The sequence below is a fragment of the Bombina bombina genome, chromosome 3 (genome assembly GCF_027579735.1).
Source record: "Bombina bombina isolate aBomBom1 chromosome 3, aBomBom1.pri, whole genome shotgun sequence".
Lineage (NCBI taxonomy): Eukaryota > Metazoa > Chordata > Amphibia > Anura > Bombinatoridae > Bombina > Bombina bombina.
The window spans coordinates 503,867,085-503,882,205 of NC_069501.1; the positions used below are offsets into that span (position 1 = coordinate 503,867,085).

The 15,121-nt window shown below is 38.6% G+C and overlaps 1 protein-coding gene across 2 annotated transcripts in view; it reads left to right on the forward strand.

Annotated features, from left to right (window-relative positions):
* Positions 1-15,121, forward strand: part of CEPT1 (choline/ethanolamine phosphotransferase 1) — a 178,116-nt gene that overhangs the window by 72,359 nt on the left and 90,636 nt on the right. The window lies entirely within an intron of this gene.

Below are 15,121 nucleotides of genomic sequence, written 5' to 3' on the forward strand. Positions count from 1 at the left end.
CCGACTGGGGTCTGTATTCCCCCTACAAGAAAAATACTGTTCTACGTTTTACATGTTTGCACCAGTTGTGCCATGTTTGTCATGTCGATATATTGTTTTATTTATCTACAGATATACTGTTATTGGATACAGCTTAATATGAAACTTACTCATTATGATCAAGACCACCCCTCACAGAATTTTATACACCTGGCCCACCCTAAATCTCTAAAGAGAGTATCAAACAATTATGTCGTCCCAAGTTAACACGCAATCCATACAAATCCTCACTCAGAATGTGAGAGGTTTTAACAGCCCCAATAAGAGAAGTATGGCCATTAGGGATCTGTGTGGGAGAGGAGGGAAAATACTCCTGTTACAGGAGACTCACTTCAAGACAGGGGGAATCCCTAAGTTTTTCTCCACTCAGTACCCATTACACTTTCATAGTACTAACTCACATAAAAAGGTCAATGGTGTTAGCATATTGATACATAAGTCTATCCCTTTCCAACTCCAATCTATAGACAAAGACAAAGACGGCAGATACTTAGGTATAATGGGACTACTATTTGGCAAACCAATAACCATTATAAATTTATACTGCCCCAATATGGGACAAGACCTTTTTTTCTCACGTGTCACTAATAGAATAGCAGATTTAACCAAAGGCCCCCTGATAGTAGCAGGAGATCTTAATATCCCCCTGGTACCAGACATAGATAGCTCCAACCCGGCCACCCGACATAATCAAAAAGCTCTCTGCTCCATTTGGAGGGATATTAGGAAATTGACACTTCATGACGCATGGAGATATACACACCCCCACACTAGGGATTACTCCTTTTTTTCAAACCCTCAAAAGAGCTACTCGAGGCTAGACTACATCCTAGTTGATCATATGGCCCTATCTTTAATTAAAATAGTTAATATTAGGCATACGGTGTGGTCGGACCACTCCCTAGTGGAGTGCAAACTGATATGGCCATCTGCCCCTATCAAGCCCTTTTTGTGGCGACTAGATAATGCTCTCCTGACGGACAAAAAAGTAATAGAGTCATTTGCTGAACATCTAGATACTTATTTTACCCTTAATAACACTGCAGAAGTTACACCCGCTTTGGTTTGGGAGACCCATAAAGCTTACATTAGGGGTGAATTTATTAAACTTAAAGCCCTTAAGCGAAAACAATCTCTTAATGAATACACTAAATTAGCTCAAGAGGTTCTGGACGCTGATCTCGCTCTGAAGCTCCGCCCTACAGATGGAGCTTTAATTAAAATTCTTCAAGAAAAAAGAGATGAATTGAATAAACACTTACAAATTGAATCCCAGAGATATCAATTACATATAAAACAGAAATACTATGGAGAAGGAAATAGGACAGGGAAACTACTGGCGAGGGCATTAAAAGCACAACGTGCCAACTCTTATATCCATTCCCTCAAAACGCCACTGAACACCACAATAGAAGACACAAAATCCATTGGAGACTCCTTTAAAAATTTCTATCATAGACTCTACAATTTATACCCTAATAGACAACTTACTCAGCACCAGCTAAAATGCGAGCAATACTTAGACAAGGTAACCCTTCCCAAACTTACTGAAAGTGAAGCGATGCTATTAGACGCCCCAATATCTGAGAGGGAAGTACTAGACGCCATAAAGGAGTTGAAGCCAGAGAAGGCCCCAGGCCCTGACGGTTTCAGTAACCGATACTATAAACTATTTAGAACCCAACTTGTACCGCATCTGCTCTCTCTGTTTAACCATATTTCGGAACTCGTAGTTTTCCCTGAATCTATGTTACAGGCCCATATTTCAGTCCTCCCTAAACCCGGAAAAAAACCAGATACCCCAGCTAATTTCAGGCCAATTTCTCTGTTAAATGTAGATCTTAAGATATACGCCAAAATCCTTGCGAACAGAATTAACACAATATTGCCTAATCTTATTCATTATGACCAAGTTGGTTTCGTCCCACAGAGAGAGGCCAAGGATAATATATGTAAAGTACTGAATCTATTAGAATATGTTAAAAAATCAAACACTCCTGCAGTATACCTATCAACAGATGCTGAAAAGGCGTTTGATAGGCTTGACTGGACCTTTTTACAATCCACCCTCCAAAAATTTGGCTTCCCCTCAACATTTATCCAAAAAATATTTGCATTATACTCCAACCCTTCTGCTCAGATTAAGGTCAATGGGGCCCTCTCTGACCATTTTGAAATTCGGAACGGTACGAGGCAGGGATGCCCGCTTTCCCCCATTCTCTTTATCTTATCTTTAGAGCCACTAGCTGTAAAATTGCGTGAGCATTCACATATAAAAGGTATAACTATCAAGGAAGAAACATATAAATTAGCAATGTTTGCTGATGATATCTTGATGACCCTGACTGATCCAATACACTCCCTCCCATATGTACAAAACATTCTGCAGGCCTTTGGGGCTGTATCAAATTTTCTTATAAACACCAATAAATCAGAACTATATCCAATCAACCTTACAGAAAAGGAGGTAACACAGATCCAACAAACATTCCCATATAAAATTCAGACCCAAGCGTTAAAATATTTAGGAATTTTTCTCTCCCATAATACAGAAACCATTCGAAAACTGAACTATGGCCGCCTATTAGAGGAATTCCAGCAATTAACAACCTCTTGGCTCCCCAAAAAGAATATCTCTTGGCTGGGGAGAATAGCTGCTGCCAAGATGACTCTGCTACCAAAGGCCCTGTATGTTATGCAGGCCTTACCAATTTCGGGGATTACAACAGATATTAGCAAATTACAATCTATAATGGACACTTATATTTGGTGCCATAGACCCCCACGGCTAGCAAAAAATACATTATATAGGCTTAGGGAGGAAGGTGGGTTAGGGGTTCCGAATCTACACTTTTATAAAATGGCAATTACCCTAAATAGAATTGTGGAGTGGTGTAGACAGGGGACCGAATCCTATAAGAGATGTATCCACTTAGAATCCCAATTATTAGGAATACCCCAACTGGGTGTAATGTGTTGGGCCCCATATAAACCCCCCCTAGAGAAGATTGCAGACTACCCAATAATCAAAGAAACATGGTCAACCTGGTCCAAAATGCGGAACTCTCACAAACTTATAACATCAACTTATTCACCACTGACAACACTCAACCTTAATAGGGAACTCCGGGAAGGTCCCATAGGGATAAAACAACCTGTAAATACAACCTCAAAACTCCTAGACTATACCCCCGTGTTCACACTAGTGGAAAGAGGGAAACTAGTGCAGAGAGATATGTTGATCTCACAAGGCTTTACCCAATTCCAATCTTGGTTTGCCTATCACCAGGTACGCCACTATCTTTCCATGCACAAATATAAACAGGACTTATTTAGAGCCCGAACTGTATTTGAACTCCTTTGTTCCGCCCAACAAACCCCCAAGAAAGTCATATCACTTATGTATAAAAATATCCTCAGATCACACTACCCCAACAAACCAAATTATACTAAAAGATGGGAGGGAGAATTAGGGATAGAAAACTCGCACAAGCAATGGAACTCATGGTTTCAGGCAACTGCTAGATCAGCGCATTCGGCGGCAGCACTTGAAACCAATATTAAAATACTCACCAGGTGGTACCTGACCCCTAGCAAACTAAAACACATGTTCACAAAAGCCAGCAATAAGTGCTGGAGAGGATGCGACCAAGAGGGCACTATGCATCATATTTGGTGGGGTTGCGATAAACTACAACCATTCTGGACTCAAGTCCAAACACAGATAGGCAAAATTCTTGGAACTGACTTGGTCCTTTCCCCTGAGGGAGTCTTATTCAACGCCAGCCCACATATCCCCTGTAAAATTAGAAAATGTCTCTATCAAATTTTACTAAATGCCGCAAAAAGACTTATCCCAAAATTTTGGAAGAAAACCCACCCACCCTCCGTCATTCATTGGCTTGACCTAGTTAAAAATACCTTGATACTGGAAAGATTATACTACCTTAGATTGGGCCGTTTGAATTTTTATCATGATATGATATTTTTATGGGAACAATATTTATATAGTGGGAGGACAAGGTCTCTGGAAAATGAGGTGGAGAGGAGAGGTGTGAATATATGATCATTTGATTTATGCATAAGGCCTTTCCTTGAGCTAAATAAGTGGGGAGATTGGTACATAAGCTAGGGTGGTATGGATGAAAAAAAAAACAATAGGTTGATCCTTGCAGCAATAGACAAATCTTAAAGTTCAAACACCTAACTAAAAATCTTGAGTGATAACCTGTGTAACCTTAAAGGGTCTATAACTGTAGTTAAGGTGGATATGCAACTATAAACAATGCTTTGGGTCTAAACCGAAAACTATAGATGTTGGAAAATACTGTATCTGTATACTATTGAATCTGTCATGCTGTTTATCCTGTTTCATATTTTTCTTTGTTTGTTTGTTTGAAAAATCAATAAAAGAAAAGATATTTAAAAAAAAAAAAGTGAATTCCCAGAGATGGGTTTTCTGTATATGGATGATTTAACTTTACCATCAGTATCACCTACCAAGGATAGATCTAAGTAGTTAATACATCTCTCCTTCAGTTCAAAGGTAAATTTTAGGCCCACATTATTCTCATTAAGTGAATCAACAAAGAGTCGAGCAGTCTCAGGGTCACCAGTCCAGATGAAAAGAAGATCATCTATATATCTCCTATAAAAGGAGATATATTGCTGGAAAGGGTTACTATCTCCAAAGATGTGGTAAAACTCCCACCATCCAAGGAACAAGTTCGCAAAGGAAGGTGCGAATTTCGCCCCCATGGCTGTACCACATCTCTGGAGATAGTAAACCCCCTCAAATCTAAAAAAATTATGTGACAATAAGAAACTGGTGACCCTGAGAATGAAGCCAATGAATGTAGTGGAAAAATCAGTCTGCCTTTCAAGAAAGAATTGAATAGCTTCTAGACCTTTGGTGTGGGGAATACTTGAGTACAAGGAAACGGCGTCTATTGTTAACCATTGGGACGTTGAAGACCATTCAACTCCTTCCAAGATATTGAGGATGTGTTTAGTGTCTCTGACATAAGAGGGGAGGGCAACTACTAATGGCTGCAAAACACTATCTAGCCATTCAGATAAATTTCCCAGTAGGGAATCAACCCCGCTCACAATGGGTCTACCCTGGACTGAATCAAGTGTTTTGTGCGTCTTGGGAAGGTGGTGAAACAGTGGCATTTTTGGATATTCCACCAAAAGATAAGCTACGGTGGATTGATCCAGGACCCCCAATTCTAATCCATCATCTAATAGTTGTTCCAATTCAACTTGAAAAATGCTGGTTGGATCCCTTAATAGGACAGTATAATCATGGGGTTGTTGTAATTGCCTAAGGGCCTCATCAATGTATTGTTGTCTATCCATGATTACTACCATACCCCCTTGTCAGAATTCTTGATGACCAACGTAGTGTCCTCTCTAAGAGAAAGTAGTGCTTCCTTTTCAGTAAGAGATAGATTATACCTGGGGTTGGATTTATGTTCTTTGAGATGGATTAAATCTCTCTCTATTCTATTATATAATGTCTCTATCACTGAACCACGATTTTGTATGGGATAAAAAGTGGAACGCTTCTTAAAAGTTGGACCCTTACCAGTGTCTCCTTCAATGATCCCTGCTTCCATTTGAAGCTGTTGAAGTGTAACAACATCACAATATTGTGAAAAACTTAAAGGATCATTGACTGCTCCACCAGAAGGTCCACCTATTTGTTCAGTATTACTCTGTTCTGAGAAATGTTTTTTTAGGGTTAGGTTCCGTACCAATTTATTCACATCTAAAATGGTTCTGAATAAGTCAAAGTCATTAGTGGGTGCAAAGTTTAAGCCCCGATTCAAAACATGATATTGTGTGGTATTAAATGTCTTACTAGAAAGATTCACAACATTACCCACTATCCTAGAGTCCATTATTTGTATCTCGTCTGTGGCCTGGGTTCCCTCAGTTGATATCTGTCTTGATTGGTCAGTGTATTGCTCTTGGTCATAGTGCCCCCTCCCCCTGCGATGGCATCCAATTCCTGGGGAAAAACCTGATTGAACATGTGATGTTCAGATACATTGGAAGAAAATGAGTTAGGTTTAGATTCAACATATGCATTCAATATAGGTCTGTTGGTTGGATTACCAGGTGTAATGCTAGGGGTATAGGCTACAGTTGTAATGGGTAGAGAGGTATATGCTGCAATTGCAGTAGGTAGAGAGGTACCAGCATTGTGATTATCAGAAATGACAGAAGTACTTGGATTGTGCAAAGTTAATGTATCACCTTCACTGGAACCCTCTGACTCACTACCTGAAAAAGTTACATTTTTGGGAGAATTCCCATTTTTATTGTTATTACCACGATTTCTACTCCTATTCCTATTATTCCTTCTTCTCCTGCCAAATCTGGGCTGATTAGCCCTATGCTGTCCCCTATTGCTCTTTTTCCAAATATAAACACTATTGTTGGCATAGTCAAACTTATCCCTAATAAATTTCGTATGCTTTGTTTCCATAATACCTGACCTGCCCTTGGCTACTAGTTCTCTAAGTGTTTTGTCAAACCTGGGAAAGTCTACATGGTTAGATCTTCTATTCATTTCAATTTGCAATTCATCTATTTCTTTCCTGATATCAACCAACAGGGATGTTTTAAACGTAATAAGCAATCCCATTAGTCTAAGAGAACAGTCAGTTAGCACAGTGATTTTTAACCTTTTTTTTGCCGTGGCACACGTTTTTACATTAAAAAATCCTGTGGCACACCACCATCCCAAAATTTAAAAAATATCACACTTTGTAGCCTAATACAGTGTATGTATGTATATGTATATGTATATATATATATATATATATATATATATACATACACACACATACATACACACACACACATATTGTATGTATTGTGCTGTTATGCCATGCCTCCTACAAACTACCCCTGCACTGGGAGTAAAAAACAAGCAAAGTTTAAAAAATATGTCACACTGTTGTCAGTCTGCCGTGGCACACCTGAGGATCTCTCACGGCACACTGGTTGAAAAACACTGAGTTAGCACACAGTTCCAGGCCTCAACAAAGTCCTTATCTTTGGCATCGACATCAAAAGTAGGAAATTTAAACAGCCTTAAGCCTCTAGGTATCATATTGAGGCTTAAGCATTTTTCAAGTGTCCATATGTCCCATTGTGTTTTTGATTCTTTTAAAAGTAGGTTTTCCATCAGTTCAAAAAGTGTACTCAGGGTTAAAACTCCTTTATCATCAGAAAAAATAAGATCACAATCTGTGGTGTTAGTAATACGAGCTGTTGCTGACATGAGTGAATAAAATATTTGCTGTACATCTTCCATACTGACTACTATTGCACAACCGGAGACTATAAACGTGTTCAATAAATGACCTGGGTGTTGGTATATCCAGAATATACCCAAATAGAAACAGTCACAGTGAAAAGAGAAACCCAGAATCACAGAATTGCACGTTAAGTGTATAAAATAATAAAGTTATCAAGCAGAAACCTGTATTGACATACATATATATTTAAACTTTGCTGTGCAATTTTGGGCTCCACTCGGTATCTATCCCATTATTGGTTTTGTAGTTCTCAAAACTGTGAATTTGTGTCTGCAGAAATACAATGTCCTTTCTTCACAGCAAAATGTTGTAAAATTAACATACAGAGTTGATAAATAGACCTTAAAGGGACATAATCATGAAAAATAACTTTTGGGTTTCAGATAAAGAATACAATTTTCAGATTTACTTCTATTATCAGATCTGCTTCATTCTCTTGGAATACTTTGTTGAAGGAGAGCAGTGCTTTACGGCAGCAGTTCCCAACCTTTTTTCTTTCCCGTACCACTTGATTAGGTTTTTCATTTAGGAGTACCCCCTCTCTTCATTACCCTTACCTATCCCTCAAAGTTAGTTTTGTTTTTTTTAATTTTCTTAGGTTAGCTAAATAATCAAAGGACTCAATTAACCTAATGATGACATTTAAAGACTTTTATTTTTCATTTTATAATGTATTGCAATTTTTTTATAATAGCAGCCTAACTTAATATCAAAACAAATAAAAACAGCATTAAAATATTTTTTAACCATATTAACTTATGATAAAAGTACATAACCATTATTATTCTTGACATACAAGTCTTCCAACGTGGCTCTTCATAATTTTAATGCGATAATTGAGCTTGTTCGGGTTCAAATGAATGATAGATATAACCTCAAATCAGGAGCTGCGTCAAGCTTACTGCAATATTTATTCTTAATATACGCATAAGACGAGAATGCTCTTCCGACAATCTCTGCTCGTGAAAGGTAGTAAATATTTTATAGCTTTATCACCGAGTTCTTGGTACTCTTCTTTCACTGCTGCCCAGAATTCAATTACATTTCTTTTTTTGAAATCAGATTGTAAAGAAGAATCCGTTGAAAGTTCAATCAATGTTTCCTTTTTAGAAACTGAAAAGTTTTTCGGCTTGTTGAAAAAACAATTCGTTGAATGGATTTAAAATCCAGTTATCTTCACTATTTCACTTTGGAAAATACTGTCTGAACGACATCTTAAGTCCTTTTAAGTGGGCTATTATACTATTTTTTACTACTTTTGACAATTTCAGCTCGTTCTCAGATAAGAAACTGTGTCTCAAAAACGTCACACTGGTCTTTTTTTTTTTTTTTTTTATACGTGATTCCCAAAAATCCAATTTCTTGATCATATATTTGATTTTGTCAGACACCTTAAAGATGGTTAGGGAACTGTTCTGTAATCCTGAGTTTAGTTAATTTATTTCTGAATAAATATCAGATAAGTACGCAAGCTGATGAAGCCATTCACTTTCATGAAACTTAGAGCTCAACCCAAAAGAATGGTCTTCAAAAAAACCTTGAACTTCATGTCTCAATTCAAACAATCTTGTGAGTACTGTTCCTCATGACAGCCACCTCACTTCTGTGTGTAACAGTAATGTAGTATGGAGGCTGTCCATCTCTTTACACAAAGATTTGAATAGTCTGGAGTTTGTTAAATTGATCTTAATATAATGAACAACTTTGACAGATTGATTGAGCACTTCCTTCAATTAATCTGGCAGGGGTTTGGACGCTAGACTTTGTCTGTGAATACAGCAATGACTTCAAGCTACAAATTGGGACCGACTTCTTTTAAGCAACCGTATAAACCTCTATAACAGCCAGACATAGATTTTCCACCATCCGTGCAAACACCACAGCAATTGGCCCAACCATTTTTTCCCCCCCCACAGAAATAACACTGAATGGCTTTAAATAGGTATTCACCTTTTACATCTTTCAGTGAGAGGATAGCAAAGTAAAAGATTTTCTTCAAGCACGTTATCATTTAAATATCTTGCAATAACAAGCAAAATTGACAGATTGGAAACATCAATGCTCTCATCCACCTGTATTTAAAAGAAGGGACTCCTTTTTACTGTAGTTTAAATGTCGTCAGACATGTCCTTAATTCTCCAAGAAACTGTATTGTTTGATAAGGGGAATATGGTTTATTTGTCATACATGGTCTTCACCGAACATGCATTGAACAGCATCTTTGATACAAGGAGATATCAATTGTATGATTTTTCACCGCTTTTAGCAATACGGTAACTTATTCTGTATGGTGCTTCAACCGCATTCTCGTTGACTTTGTTTGCAGATAATAAATAAGAAGTTAGATTAAGGCCGTTTGATAGTCACTTGAAAAAACTAACATTTTTTTTAATATATATATATAAATTGGATGTTTTGTCTCTAAGTGGCGCATCATTAAAGATGGTTTCATGCTACCGTTAGACAATATCTCTCCACAAACAACGCACAGTGGTTTCAGACAGTCTTCATCTTCCGTGAATGAAAATCCATATCTCAAGTATTCTACAGAATATTTTCTCTTCTTTCAGTGGAGCACTGATGTTTTGATTTATTTTTAATAGTGTTAACTTTATCTCTTGCAAGAACAGACTTATCCGTCGCTGCACCCTGGTAACCTTGCACTTCTAAATCGTCAGACTGCTTTGAAGTACTTGCAGCTGCCGAATCAGCAGGTTGAATTTCAATGCTAACTGCAGCTCTCTTAAGAGTTCCAGTTTTCAACCATTTATCCATTCTGGGGTACAAAAAGTCACTCAAATCAATAAATAATAGCTAAATACTTAAAATTAAGCACTCATAAAAAAAGATCTAGGCGGACTAGGCTACACGTTCAATAGTAGCATGTGTACCAAGCTCAATGCGGAATAGGATCACTGTCTTTGTATCTGGAACTGAAATCTATTCAAAACTTGGTCTCGGGTGAACCTTTCAGTGAGGAGATCGCTCGGTGGGCTATGTCACAGTTTTGCAGGGGACAGTGTCAGAGACTACGTACAGGTGTTGAGTGAATTGTGAAGGTAAATTCTTACCAGAGCTGCGAGTAAGTACTTGATCCCAGGACGGTCTCCGTCAGTAAACTCTCTGCTTCTTCTCTTCCTTACCACCTGACTCTAAAAGCCCTAATAAGTCATCCCGATCCAAACCACGTGTGCTGCACCGGCTCCTACATAACCTCTAGCCCAAAACACACCAGTGTAGCCGATCCGTACTTAAGTCACTCGTTATACTGTGCAAAATATAAGTCCATCATGTGTGGTTCTGCCATTACCAACAATATTTTCACGTACCCCCCCAACCGGTCCGCCGTGTACCACAGGTTGGGAACTGCTGCTTTACGTACGGGATCCTAGCTGAATACATTGGGTGAGACAGTGACAAGCAGCTAGCTCACAGTAGGGCATTGCTTCGGAACCTACCTATGCAGGCTTTTAAACAATGTATACCAAGAGAACAGAGCAAATTAGAGAAGTCAATTGGAAATTTGTTAGAAATTGCATGTTCTTTCTGAATCATAATAGTTTAATTTTGACTTTACTGTCCCTTGTAATGCTATTGCTCCACTGCAAATCTATGTACCCAGAATCAACCCATACTAAGTTTCAAGAAGCTCACTGAATAGAAGATTGTTTGGAGTGGAATAAATCTGCACAAGGGCCTAAGTGTGAGGAGGGAGGATGAAGCATTAAAAATGAAAAATGTTTTTGTTTTAGTTAAATAAAACCATTTCATTTTTTATTGTTAATGTAATCATTATTTTTCTCCTTCCAATAAAGTACATGAGAAAAATTGATCAAATTTGAATGATTAACCAATTAAACTGGGGACGGTTCACCTCCAAATAATTTCATTAATTTCAATGATCTATCTATGCATATCTAATGGTCTATAACCAAATCAGTAATGGTCTGATGATCTGACTCTTTAATAAACCATACACAGAACATTAGTTTTAGATCTTCAGTTCTATACTCTTAAAGGGATAGAAAGGTCAAAATTGAAATGTACACGGGTAATATACTTCCATTAGCAAAAATGCTTCTTGTAAAAGTTAATGTTTTTCAGCGGCATGCGCACATATCCTGTGAGGGCCTGTGCACCAGTATACAAACACCTTTCCAACTCAGAGAACTGTTGGTGGTGTGTATTGCTTCCAAAGATGTCATTTGTGTGATACACGCTACTGCTGACTTTCCAAGAAAGTGTGGTGTTTGAACCCTGGTGCACATGCACAGCATATGTGCGTATGCTACTGAAAACCAGTAATAACTCTTCGACAACGAATATTAAGAAAACAAAGCAAATTTGATAACGGAACTAAATTAGAAAGTTTTTTTTTTATATATATAATATTGCATGCTCTGTCTTAGTCATGAAACTTTAATTTTTACTTCACTATCCCTTTTAAAGTGATGGTAAAATGGTATAACAAACGCTAGTTTCTGTTGTTTCCTTAAAAAAAGTGTTAAACTCCCCCTATCTGTGCGGCAACTATATCGCTAACTCAGCGCCTCCGGCCGCCCCCGGCACATCACTTTTCTCCAATGAGGTGATGTTTCCACCTCTAGAACAATAGCCGTGCTAGGATGTCAGTTGACAAGCATGGCTATTGGAGGTGGAAACATCACCTCATTGGAGAAGAGCGTTGTGGCCGGAGGCGCTGAGTTAGCAATATACTTGCCGCACAGATAGGGTGAGTTTAACAGCGTTTTTTAGAAAACAATGACAGAAACTGTTTATTTTTAGTGATGGTAAATCCTAGCGATTGTTATACGCTTGAGTTTACCATCACTTTCACATGTTATAAATATACCTGCTCTGATTTGTTATTTCTGCACACGATTACCTCGGCAACAAACTAGTCTCTGCAGTGAGTTGCTACTGAAATGTACACTGCTTCCTGACAAGTTAGTTTTGGTAACTAAGGCAACTTGTGTTGAGGGTGTAGGTTTCAGTTGACCACTAACTGCTGAGATTACATTGTTGCTGAAGGAACCGTGTGCAGGAATAATTACTACAGAGCAGGTCTTTCAGGGGCAAGAAGGCCGCTTCTGCTTTCTTTTTTGTGTGTCCCTAAACTTTTATTTCTGCTAATGTAAGACGGAAATCCGTTTCCTTCTTCTTTTGTGCAGTAAACTGTGCACAGCTAGTACTATTACATCTGTTGATGTAGCTGCCAGATAGCTTGCTCTGCAAATGTTTTACAGCTGGCTACAGAACGCAGCAAAATCATGAGCTGTGTGTGGAAGGAATAGTCGGAAATGACAACAAATTCTTAATTTTATAGGGAAATGAAACCCCAGTTTTATTTTTCATGATTCAGCAATTTTAAACAACTTTCTAAATGACTTTTTAAAAAAAAAAAATAATAATAATAATAATAAAGCTTTGTTCTTTTAGTATCTTTTGTTGAAAAACAGGCCCGTGATTTCAGGCGCGTGCACGTATCTGCAGCACTATATGGGAGCAGTTTTGCAAGAATGTTATACATTAGCAAGAGCACTACATGTCAGTATTATTTCCTGACATGTAGTGCTCCAGACAGCTACCTAGAGATCTCAAGTTTTATAATAGGAGTACATTGGAAACATTTTAAAAATTGTATGCTGTGTCTTTAGCTTCAAATGAGTGAAACGAATACCAGAAATGACTGCGATCTGCAGCATTCGGCTAATTTCAGCGCTGGATTTATTTGAGTTTAATTAGAGTAACACACAGATAATCTGTATTTGCACAGGCATTTGTGTGTTGCACTTTTAATCTAATAAATCTGGCGCTGAAATTGCTTGAATGCTGCAGACATTTTTGGCATTTCACAAACGAGTGCTGAATAACGAATAAATGCACATCACTATATATATGTCATCAAGAACTCCCATTTTACACACCTAGGAGTTAAGCTGTTATGTGATATTTCCACAATCGTTAAAACTAATTATCAGCCCCTACTATCGGAACTTAGATCCCTCAGACAAAAATGGAACTACAAATCTGTATCGTGTCTAGGGAGAGTAGCAGCCCTTAAAATGAGCTTTCTCCCCAGGCTGACTTATTTGTTTAGGTGTCTATCAATCCGGGTGCCCAAACCCGTTTTACTACAGTTTCAAAGTGAATGTACTAGATACATATGGCAGGGTAAACCCCCTAGGATAGCTCATAAAACTCTTCAATACCCCAGACTACATGGGGAAGCGGCCTCCCCCTCCATTACCCGATACTTGAGGCAGCGATGTTAACTCACATTTCGCAATGGGGCGTTAGTGATTCCAACAGCAAGTGGAGGGCACTAGAGCAGGCCTCCCTACCTTGTCATGTATTTTTGAAAGACCTTATATGGACCCCCCACATTGTAGGAGGACTTTAGCTGTAGACAACCTTATTATCAAAGTGCCTGGCCACTTGGGAACGGCTTTGACACTATAAACACACAGCCCCTCACCCTTCCCCTATCACATCCATTTCTGGTCTTCTCACAGGACTACCTGACTCGCATGCATCCACGTGGGCACGACTAGGTTTAGTGAGGGTTGCGGACATGTGGTCAACAAGCCAGTTAAACTCATTTATTAGACTAGACTAACTTAAAGATACGGCCCCGATTTCACCCTTTCTAGTTTTTGAACATTCCAGAGTAACAAGTCTACTGACTAGTTGAGGGTTTCGGCCCTCCTTATCACGTCAACTCACTTTATGGGAGGCTAGATGGAAGCAAGAACTTTGGCTAGGGAAACCCATGTCCATTCATTACAATTTAATGGAAGGAGCTGTGCCAGAAGACAAAGCCTCCCACATCCTGAAGTGGGAACAAAAACTTATATCTATACCCACTAGAGAATGGCAACATACACTCTTATTCACAAAAAAGGCACTTCACTGTATTACTATATACGAAACGTATTTCAAACTCCTCACACACTGGTACTATGCCCCGGCCAGATTAGCTAATCTGTTCCCCTTAACCACGCCTCAATGCTGGAGGAACTGTAAACAGATAGGAGACATGACACATATATGGTGGAGCTGCCCCGAGATTAAACCTATCTGGAACACCTGTTTCTCCTTATTGTCCAGCATGGGAGTTGCTTTACCTAGAGTCCCTGAGATGGCCCTGCTTCATGTAGGAGCATGTAAATGACCCAAGTATCAAGGATACCTATGTATTTATCTTTTCTCTGCGATAATGCTCTCCATAGCTAGATCTTGGAAAAAAAGTGGATTCTCCTACCTGGCCAGATATAGTTAAACTTATGGCATACATATACTCGATGTAGAAGAATATATTTTTCTCCACTGAAAAGGCAGACTTTTTTAAAATGATTTGGGCTGAGTGGAAATCCAGGTTTAACACCTGTTGGCTTCCGGGTCTAGATACTTAAGGGGCACCTTAATCAGTCCACCTGGAGCCTTCCATGCCCCTATATAGGTAGAGTCTTACCTTTCTCAACTCCTCCAGGTTGCTCTAGATAAAACGTAGGACGATACTCTCTTCCTGTTCTTCCCTCCCCTTAATAATTGCAAGATGACATACCTTCTCATGTTCTCTTTGTTTTATTATTATATTTGTAGTTTTCTTTTCTTAATATTATGTGGCAGAGATTTCGACTTGACCCAGGTGTGGGTTAAAATCTTTATTTTTCTTGCTTGTAAGTTTCTATGACTTGTAGAGCGCCGAGCGGCGCATTTGTTTATTTTTATGAAAACCAAATAAA